This window comes from Antechinus flavipes, chromosome 3 (assembly GCF_016432865.1).
Source record: "Antechinus flavipes isolate AdamAnt ecotype Samford, QLD, Australia chromosome 3, AdamAnt_v2, whole genome shotgun sequence".
NCBI lineage: Eukaryota > Metazoa > Chordata > Mammalia > Dasyuromorphia > Dasyuridae > Antechinus > Antechinus flavipes.
In genome coordinates this window covers 327,808,403-327,819,292 of record NC_067400.1, presented here as the reverse complement: position 1 = coordinate 327,819,292, position 10,890 = coordinate 327,808,403, and positions in this window count along the sequence as shown.

The window sequence follows — 10,890 nt, the reverse complement described above, 5'->3', positions numbered from 1 at the left end:
AGTCCTAAAGTAACTTTGAAAGATTGGGATTCCAGGGTGTTTTACACACTATTAACTACCATTGATTAGTGCTCAATTTGTATGTAACAAATTAAAATTAATTAGGTTTTTATTTTGTTTTTACAAAGAGATACTTACTGCGAAAATATAGTAGAAACAAAAAATATCAACATTCTCTCCCCCCACCTCCATAGCTGGGTGTATTACTCTCCCTTTTACTACTTTGGTACCTGGGGAGAGTGGGCTTAAACTTAACAGAGTTTAATATGTCATTCATTCAATCAAGTTTATCTCCAAATGTGACATAACTGATGGATATTGAGCCTATGTTTCTGCTATTACAAGACTGAGCTAAGAAGTTGCTCAATACTATACTCTCCACTGTCTGGCTTCTGGCAAATACAGTTCCTTGATTTCTGATGACTTTCCTGATCTTTTGAAGCTTATCAAGTATCCTCTGTCTTCCACACTCCATCTAAAATTAAAAAAAAATGCAAAGAGGCAAAGAACAGAGTGCTGTGTACTAACCATGGATGGGGAAAAAACAGATCTTTTCTCATGGGTATCTTTTTGTTAAAAGGTTTCCGGAGAAGAAAAGGATGGAAAGCAAGATCCTTGTTTTAACTTGCTAGGGCCTTTTGGATATCCCACTTTTAACTTCTAGCTCCACAGTCAATCAAAAATCATTTTTACCACATAGTTAGGGGACCAAAGCTACTTAGGAAGGAAGGAGGAAAGGAAACAAGTATTTATAAAGTGCCTACTATGTACCATACACAATGCTAAGCACTTTACAAATTTTATTTCATTTGATTGTCAAAACAATCCTGGGAAGTAGATAATATTAAAGTGCCCAGGTCACACAGCTAGTAAGTATCTGTAACTAGATTTGAATTCAGGTCTTCCTGACTCCATTCCAAGAACTCTTATCTATTGTACCAACAACTGCCTCTAATTGCACATTCCAAAGTCCATGTGGAAGTTGTATCGATTGAACAGTTGAATATACTCATAAGGACTGGGTCCATTGTCTAGTCTTGACCACACCAGTTATATATACACATTAATTATACACATATTATATGTATATGTAAATATGCATATATTTAGATGTGGTTATACACATACATACACATGGTATGTCTTTATGTGTCTATGTTGTTTGTTTTTCAGTTGTATTTTCCTCTTTGTGATCCCATTTGGAGTTTTCTTGGCAAAGATATGAAATAGAATTCCTTCTTTGATTCATTTTACAAATGAGGAAACTGAGTCCAACAGGGTTAAATCACTTGCCTACACAAGTAGTATCTCAGACCAGATTTGAACTTACGAAAATGAGTCTTCCTGATTCCAAGCCCAATGTTCTATCAATTGCCCCACTTAATTGCTGTGTGTGTGTGTGTGTGTGTGTGTGTGTGTGTTTGTGTATTTTTCTACCAGTCTACCAGTCCATCTACCTGTCTGTCTTCTGTTTGTATGTCTATCTTCTGTCTGTCTGTCTGTCTATCTATTTATTCTCATCTTTAAAAGAGTGTATGGACCAGGAAGTGCTAGCATGTTTGAAGTACTATGCTCTGAGTTGGGAAGACTTGTATTCACATCTATCTTCTGACATTTAATAGCTAAATAATTTGGGGCTGGTCACTTAATCTGTATATTTCATATTCCTAAAAATTCTAAATTGGAAGATAAAGTTCTTATATCTGACAAAATAACAAATTTCATGCATTATATGATCAGTGTGTTATCTTTTTGATAAAATATATTTGAATGTTTCATAATACTTTTAAAGCATTCATATTAAGCACTCCAATGGCTTTTTTAAAAATAATACATGGAAGCTTAACCCTATGTGGATGTTAGTGACTGCCATAGTGGCTGTAGCCATTTAATTTTCACTTTTTTTTTTTAAGGGTTCACCCAGTTACCTTGTAGAAGATATATAAAGCAGGTGTTCTTAGCATTAACCTTTTTTTGTATCATGAATTCTTTTAATTTGGTAAAGTCTATGAATCCCTTCTCAGAATAGTGTTTGTGTTTTTTTTTTTTTTTAAATTCACAATCAAAGCAAATGCTAAATTTCAATTTGAGTTAAGTGAAAATGAAGATGCATTTTTTCCTCCAAGTTCAGGAACATCCTGGAATCTATCTGTAAACTTTTTTCTCTGGACCCTATATTAAGGACCTATGGATGAAGAAATATAAGGGAAAATTTTAATTTCAGGCCATTGTAAAATGGAAATGAGGAAAGAAAAGGTAGTAAGGGAGGGTGGATAATGACAATAACATGCAAAATACTTAACTTGGTTTTCTCAAGATACCTATATTCAGAGATTTACATGGATTATATCTATGTCTATGTTTGTATCTAGCAGTTGGAACTTGGGATAATGTCTATAATTAGAGAACAAATATTATGTAATACTACATGTCTACCTTTAGAGTTTTAAACAGTTTTTCCTAAAAAAAAATTTAACTTAAATATTGAATATAAGCAAGAAGCTTTTAATAACAAATGTTGATTTTCTATAGACTGTTTCTAGCTTTGTTATGTTTTTTTTAATGGTATGGAAACCACAATATTCTATACATGGATACCCTGACAGTAAAACTGTGCTGTTTTTTTTTTTTTTACTATCCTTCATAATGATATAGTTTTATTGTTTTTTGTTTTTTTGTTGAAAGTAGGCCTGTGTACTTTGTTACCTGTCTTTAAAGATTCTACTTTTATATATTGCTTTTATTTACTTTTACATACTAAAAGACAGAAGAAGGCACCTGACATTTAAAGAGCAAATATTTATTTGTTAGAGCAAAAGTTGTCTTAAGTTATGCATGATTGGAATAATAAATCGATTGAAAGTTAATATTTATATGTATCGATATACAAATATTATAGGGATGTAGAATGTGGGATTAATTTAGAGAGCATGGCATCTAAATATATTTCTTTATAAAATAGTGTGTAGGGGCAGCTAGGTGGTGCAATGGATAGAGCACCAAACCTGAAGTCAAAAGGACCTGAATTCAAATCTGGCCTCAGACACTTAACACTTCCTAGCTGTGTGACCCTGGGCAAGTCACTTAACCCCAATTGCCTCTGCAAAAAACAAAAACAAAAACAAAATAAAATACTGTGTAAAAATGATCCTAGATTATTTGTGATACAAAATAGATGGTGTGTTAAAGATAGAATGGAAATAAGATAATGCTTTTGAGGCAATCAGGATAATAAATTTCCTTTTGATCTTATTACTAGATTTTTTTCAACATTAGCTAGATTTTTGTAAAATGTCAAGATTAGCTGGATAATTTCAACACTAATTTGGGTATTTTATCTTTATTATAGTATAACTACATACATAAATCATGGATGGGCCCAAAGAAACTAGAGTGCTTGCCCTCTTCCTTTTGTTATGGGGATCCTCTAAGATCTGGAGCCATGTACCCATAGATTATATTGCTTCCTAAAGAACCTTTGCTCTCAGAGAGAGTTTCTTCTTTAAACTCCACCTTAAGCCCCTCTAGAGAATATCTTAAAATTTGTTTTACTCATGTTTAGAATTTCTCCAAAAGGGGAATAAAATAGTATTCAATGTGCATTATAAATTAGGTATAGAACAGCTATTTATTTTCCCACACAAAAGAAATGCCAAATACTAAAGATTCACAGTATGCATTGACAAGACTAAATCAATCCTTAGTTTATAGCAACTATTATACTTGTCTTTGAGACATATTTAATAAATCAAAATATTAAGCATTTTGTGAAACTGCTGAGTCAGCTTATCACCTTAATCTTTACTTTGCTTTGCCTAAATAGTTCCATTCAGGTCCATGCTTTTTGGCAAGCCAGGGCAGGAATTAGTTTTTATCCTGGTAGTCATCTTTTCTAGGAAATATTGTAAGTAGTTTCTAGGAGCTCCTCCCAAAGTACATCAGGTTTCTATAGAGGATCCAAAAATTTTCCTCCTATCAAATTTATAAAGTTGCTTTAGTAGCTCGAACTGCCCATGTTCATCTGTGCCGGGGAAAGAAAAAAAATCAGAACTGTAATCATGGGCTTTGCTCTCTTTACAACCCCCCTTCTTTATATACTATTAATGAAGTGTGTGTGGGGGGAAGTAAACTCTGAATTGGTTAATAGGTCCTGCTAAAGTGAAAAATTTCTGTACTTTTGAAAAAAGATCTAAATTATTTGCATTTTTGACAAGCATTTTTAAGTCACTGTATATCTGCTGTATTACTCCTATAGAATATTTTCTTGAGTACAAATTAATTCATTTATATCTTTGTATTCCCACCCTGAAGCTTTGTACATAGCTGATATTTAATAAATGTTTGTTGAAATAAGTTAAATTTTATAGGTTTGAGTTTCCAGACTAAGATGCCAGAGGCCATTTTGTTTCTACTCAGATATTATGCCAGCGATTCAGGTATCTTTCTACTAGGGAGACAGTAGTTTCTGGTTTGGATCTTGCCTCAGTTCCAAACAACAGATTTTAGACTCAGGGACTCAGAGTTAAAAGGAACTTTACAATCATCTGGAATGTAAATATTAATCATTAAAACCTTTCAAGAAGCCTTGGGGTTTATCAGCTAGTTTTCTTTCTTAAGGACTATGCCTTAAACCCAAGTCATTCTGATGCTAATTAGCCAACAGCCCAAACCATCACCTGGTTATTGTGCGTGTCTAACGGCTCAGAATGAATATAACTAACTGTTACATTCTAGAAATAGAAACTAACTGTTTCTATTGCTAGAAACCATGAGGGTTTTTCCCACTCAGACCAATTTTTTTTTTTTTTTTGATTAGGTAGAGGAAGACATTCTTTGCCTCATTTCTTATCTTAATCACTGAATGGATGTTACTTCAATCAAACTGAGATCCAGGAAAGACCTTAGTTGCATCCTGGGCCATCTCTAGTTGTCCTCTACATCTTGCCACTGGGACCAGATTTCTCAGGAGGAGAGAATGAGGTTGGTGATTTTGCACAGCCTTCCCTCACTTAAATCCAATTCACTTATAAAAGCCATGACATCACCCCTGTTGTCATTGTTCACATCAAGAAGGGTAAATGGGGCAGCTAGTTGGCGCAGTGGATAGAGCACCAGCCCCAAAGTCAGGAGGACCTGAGTTTAAATCTAATCTCAGACAATTAACACTTCCTAGCTGTGTGATCCTGGGCAAGTCATTTAACCTCAATTGCCTCAGGAGAAAAAAGAATGAAGGACAACAATAAGTTTAAACTTTGCATTTTTGAAGCAGAAAATTAAGTCTGCAAAAGGTGAAGTTACTTAATCATGACAATACTGATAACTCCAAACTTTAAAGCCTGAATTTTGGCCATTACTCTTATTTCCTCTTTTCCCTTCTTTTTTTCCTTCTCCCAGACACCCCAACTTGTGGAATCCTGGACTCTCTTTATAGAATGCTAATAAGTGAGTTTTTAACCTTTTCCTTCCTATAATCTACCCTTTACATTATTTCTTAGGTATTATTTCCAAAAATGCTACCTATGTGCCTTTCCCACTTTTCAGCTCTTCTTTATGTATTGTCTTCTTCTATTGCAGGGAAAGCTTTCTTGAAGACAAGGACTATCTTGTTTTTTCATTGAATATTGAGTACTTAGTACAACATTTGGCACATAATAATTGCTTAATAAATGTGTTCTCTTTCTCAAGGACCTGGGATTCATATCGTTCTTCTGACTCCCAATTTAGCATTTCTCCCATTATATCAAGCTTCCCATAGGTTAATTAACTGAACTAGCAATTAGCACACTATTGTATGTAATACTCCTTTTTATATAAAAACACAATACTTTATTGAAGTAGTGCAGAATAATTAGTAAATAGAATTATCACATTATATTTAAAAATCTGATATACTTATTAGAACAAGATTAAAAGAAAAACAAACTAAATTATAAATTTGTCACTATTCTTCATGGCCTGATGTCTTTAAAAGAGTTTTCTAAAACATAAAGAATAAATACAACTAGTTATTCCATCACCTAATTTTCAACTATTGTCAATCACTAAACAAGACTGAACTTCATTTTTGAACTTGATTAGAATACAATTTTCTGATTCATATTGTATTAAGATCCATGACTATAGTGATTATAATTGTATCATATGACTTGCCTTAGCCAGTTGTCATGTTCCTACCTATAAGGTAATGTCAATCCATATAAATGTACTATTAGTGATAAGTTCTAAGCAACTGGAAGACTCAGCAGGAGAGTGTTTTACCTTGAGTTTAGAACCTTTCCCATCCTCCAAAGGGCAAAAGAAAGCCTTAGGGAAGCTATAAGTGGACAAGAATTTAAACTTATTTGAGTGAGGCAACTGAATTATATTAGTCTTTGAATATATAGCTGCTTCAATTTTCAAAGGTTACCTATATATTAACATTGAGCCTGTATTATATTTGCAGTATGACTTTTAGTAAGGTGAGAGAAGACAATGAACTACATTGTTTTATTGGCATAGATTTGCTTCTGTTTTGTCATTAAGTTTCATTCTTACTCACAAATTTTGATTGCTGGTTTAAGACAAGATTTCCTTGACCTCTTTATGTCCCAGATGTTGGGTGTTTTTGAAAGGCCCTGATGTTTTCTGTCTGTGCTGGTAAGGATCCTTGAATATTAGTTTTGAGGAACTGCGCAAATTGGATGAGAGTTTAGTTTCCGCAGAGTTATGAAAATTGAATAAGAGAAAGATGGAGAAATGAAACTTAAACTGGAAAAATAAAGTTGAAACCCAAGAAATTAAAGTTAGAGCAGGGAACAAGGAAATAAAAGAATGTTGGGGATTTTAGATTTGAAAGTGAACAAAAATGTAATCAAGAGTGGAGATTTAGAATAGGAGATACTTGTGAGATATAATTAAGGATAGAGTAAGTATTTCACATTCATCTAGGAAGATTGCACATTTCTGATAGGTTGTAACCTCTGGTATTTATCCAATGGGACATCATGGGAGCAATTTGTATTTTGGGTATAAAAAAGAGGATAAATATTGATTCTAGGCATATTCCCAAGTCCAGCGGAGTTATTTTTCACAGAACCATGAAGACATTGGTAATGAATCTTTTCTTACAGATTATTAGCCATCTCAAAAAAGATGAACTGAAACTCTAGCTTTACTTGAGATTAAGTAAAAGCAGAACACATCTTCTCTTATAATCTTGAAACTGAACTTTTTATGAGACATGTCCATTAGATTCATGAAGTATCCTCATCCTTTCTTATAATCTTATTTATGAATGCATTTTGATATTCCTGGAACATCTTCACTGCCTTCTCACTTAATACTAAGCATTTAGGATTCCTGTTTCTTTTACTTTCCCAAAGGATAAGAAAAATTAGAAGCATCTCATACACATACGCTTTCTGTTTTCCATCATATCCAAATGACTATTCTTTCTTTCAGTCAGAAGGATATAATTTTGTCTTTTTCCCCCTTTAGCTCTTTTTCTTAAAAGTTGAATTGTCTATTCATATTGTCTATTGTCTGTAGACATAATTGTCTATTATTGTCTATATTGTCTATAAAACATAACTGAATTAATTTTTAATTTTTATTCTTATCAACTTACTTTTATATATCATTTTAAGATTTACAAAATGCTTCCTTCACAACACTGTAAAACAGGGAGTACAAGTACATTTTCCCTGTTTCTTGAGATAATGGAGGTTCTCAGAGTTTAAGTGACTTAATGTAGTGATAGTTATTCAAACTTCTGATTCAAAATCTTGGACTCTTACCCTACTGTATTGTAAGATCAGTAATAGATGTGTCCTTAACTAATACTTTCTAAACTCTTTCCTTTGGGAGGAGTGAACTATGTGACAGGACAGATCCTGGTAGTTACATCTATATGAAAATAGTGTCATAATCCTAGAGCCCATCTTCTTAAATTGTGGGTCATGTTCCCTTCTAACTGAATGTGGGAATCATAAAATAAGGATTTATTATCAGTAAATATTCAAATTGTATACCTATTTTACATACCTATGTACTCAGGGTTATGTAAAAATTTCTCCAGTGATTAAAGGATTTGTGAGTGGGAAAAAGTTTAAGAAGCCTTTTCCTAGATGGAAGTGGTCTGTGAAATTGCTGCTGCAACTCTAGGGTACAGTTGCTTTGTATTAGTTCTCCTAGTACCTTCAGCCAATCTGTACTGTTGCTGTTTATACCTATTATTGTTTCCATGGACTATGGAAGCAGACACTGGTCTTTCCAGGCCAATATGAGTCTTTAAGGTCCAGTATTCAACGTCAATAGATTTCTCTTCCCAGTTTACCCTAATCTAAGTCTGTGGCTTTTACAATGGAGTTTTGCTAGGTTTAAACCCTCTTTCTAGGATCCAGATTCAGGGAAATTGGGCTCATCTAATCCTTGAAGTTATGATTTATATCCTTCCAGAAATATCTTTAAACTCAGACCAGGCTCTCAGTAGTAGTATTTATCAATGGCTGAATTTTCATTGACTATCTTCCATATTTGGAATATTCTCCCTCTTCCTCTCTGCTTCCTCACTTCTCAGACTTCCTCAGTCAGGGAAGCAGTCCGACTTAGAATCCCTATCTTAATCTACCCAAAGTAAAGGCTACCTTTTAAAAAAATCTATTCACATTAACCTAGGATTGCAAGTAAAGGCAGACATTTCCAACTCTTATTAGTTTCTCACAAGGAGCATTAGGTAAGGCAGAGTTGCTTTCCTGTAGGAAGGGAATGGATGGGGAGAGAACAGACTTTAGAAGTGAGGAGGGAATAGTGCTACCACAATCAATAAGTCATGGCAATTGACTCCTGGGGCAGCAAGGCAGCAGACATGGTACTAGCCACAATAAAGGCCTTCTACCACTCAGTAAGCATTTTTAAGTGCTACTGTTCTTTGTACTAAGTGCTGGAAATACAAACATAGGAAAGAGCTGTCCTGAAGGAGATTATATTTATTACAATTCTAGTTAGCTCATAAAAAAAGAAAGCCCCTCAGATTTCTGGGATTGTATTTCTTAAAATGACCTTTATTGTTATGGACCTTTGTTACAGATGGGAGGACTAGAGAATCAAATGGAACTTCTTTGTGGTCCAACATTTCAGCTCTGAGGAGTCTGCTTGCCTGACAGGCTTGTTTATTATTATTTTTTTTAATTAAAGTTTTTTATTTACAAAACATATACATGGGTAATTTTTTAACATAGACCTTTGCAAAACCTTTTGTTCCAACTTTTCCCCTCCTTTCCCTCAGCCCCTCCTCTAGCTGGCAGGTAGTCCAATACATGTTAAATATGTTAAAATATATGCTAAATCCAACATATGTATATAAATTTATACAATTATTTTGCTGCACAAGAAAAATCAGATCGAGAAGGAAAAAAAAACTGAGAAAGAAAACAAAATACAAGCAAATAACAACAGAGAGAGTAAGAATGCTTTGTTGTGTTCTACACTCTGTTCCCACAGACCTTTCTCTGGGTGTAGATGGTTCTCTTCATCATTGAACAAGTGGCACTGCTTTGAATCCTCTCATTGTTGAGGAGAGCCATGTCCATCAGAATTGATCCTTGTATAGTCTTATTGTTGCCATGTATAATGATCTCTTGGTTCTGCTCATTTCACTCAGCATCAGTTCATGTAAGTCTCTCCAAGCCTCTCTGTATTCATCCCTTTGGTCATTTTTTACAAAACAATAATATTCCAATTTATTCAGCCATTCTCCAATTAATGGGCTTCCATTTTATTTCCAGTTTCTTTTTACTACAAACAGGGCTGCCACAAACATTTTTGCACATATGAGTCCCTTTCCTTCCTTTATATCCTCTTTGGGGTATAAGCCCAGTAGAAACACTGCTGGATCAAAGGGTATGCACAGTTTGATAACTTTTTGAGCATAGTTCCAAATTGTTCTCCAGAATGGTTGGATCTGTTCACAATTCCACCAACAATGCGTCAGTGTCCCAGTTTTCCCCATCCCCTTCAATATTCATCATTATCTTTTCCTGTCATCTTAGCCAATCTGAGAGGTGTAGTGGTATCTCAGAGTTGCCTTAATTTTTATTTCTCTGATCAATAGTGATTTGCAACACCTTTTCATATGACTACAAATAGTTTTAATTTCTTTAAAACTTATCTGTTCATTTCCTTTAACCATTTATCAATTGGAGAATGGCTTGAACTATTATAAATTTGTGTCAATTCTCTATATATTTTGAAATAAGATCGTTGAATGGAAAAACATTTTCCCAGTTTATTGCTTCCCTTCTAATCTTGTCTGCATTAGTTTTGTTTGTACAAACCCTTTTTAGCTTAATATAATCAAAGTTATCTATTTTGTGATCAATGATCTCTAGTTTTTCTTTGGTCACAAATTCCTTCCCCCACAGATCTGAGAAGTAAACTCCTTATAATGTGTTTATAATATCATTCTTTATGTCTAGATCATGAATCCATTTTGGTCTTATCTTGGAATATGGTGTTATGTGTGGGTCAATGCCTACTTTCTGTTATATTAGTTTCCAGTTTTCCCAGCAGTTTTTGTCAAATAGTGAATTCTTATCCCCAAAACCGGGTTCTTTGGCTTGTCAAATATTAGATTGCTATATAGCCATAGATTGACTATTTTGTTCTGTGAACCTAACCTATTCCACTGATCAACTGCTCTATTTCTTAGCCAGTACCAAATGTTTTTGATGACTGCTGCTTTATAATATAGTTTTAGATCTGGTACAGCTAGGCCACCTTCATTTGCTTTTTTTTTTTTCATTAATTCCCTTGAAATTCTTGACCTTTTGTTCTTCCAGATGAATTTTGTTGTTATTATTTGTAGGTCAGTAAAATAGTTTCTTGGGAGTCTGATTGGTATAGCATTAAATA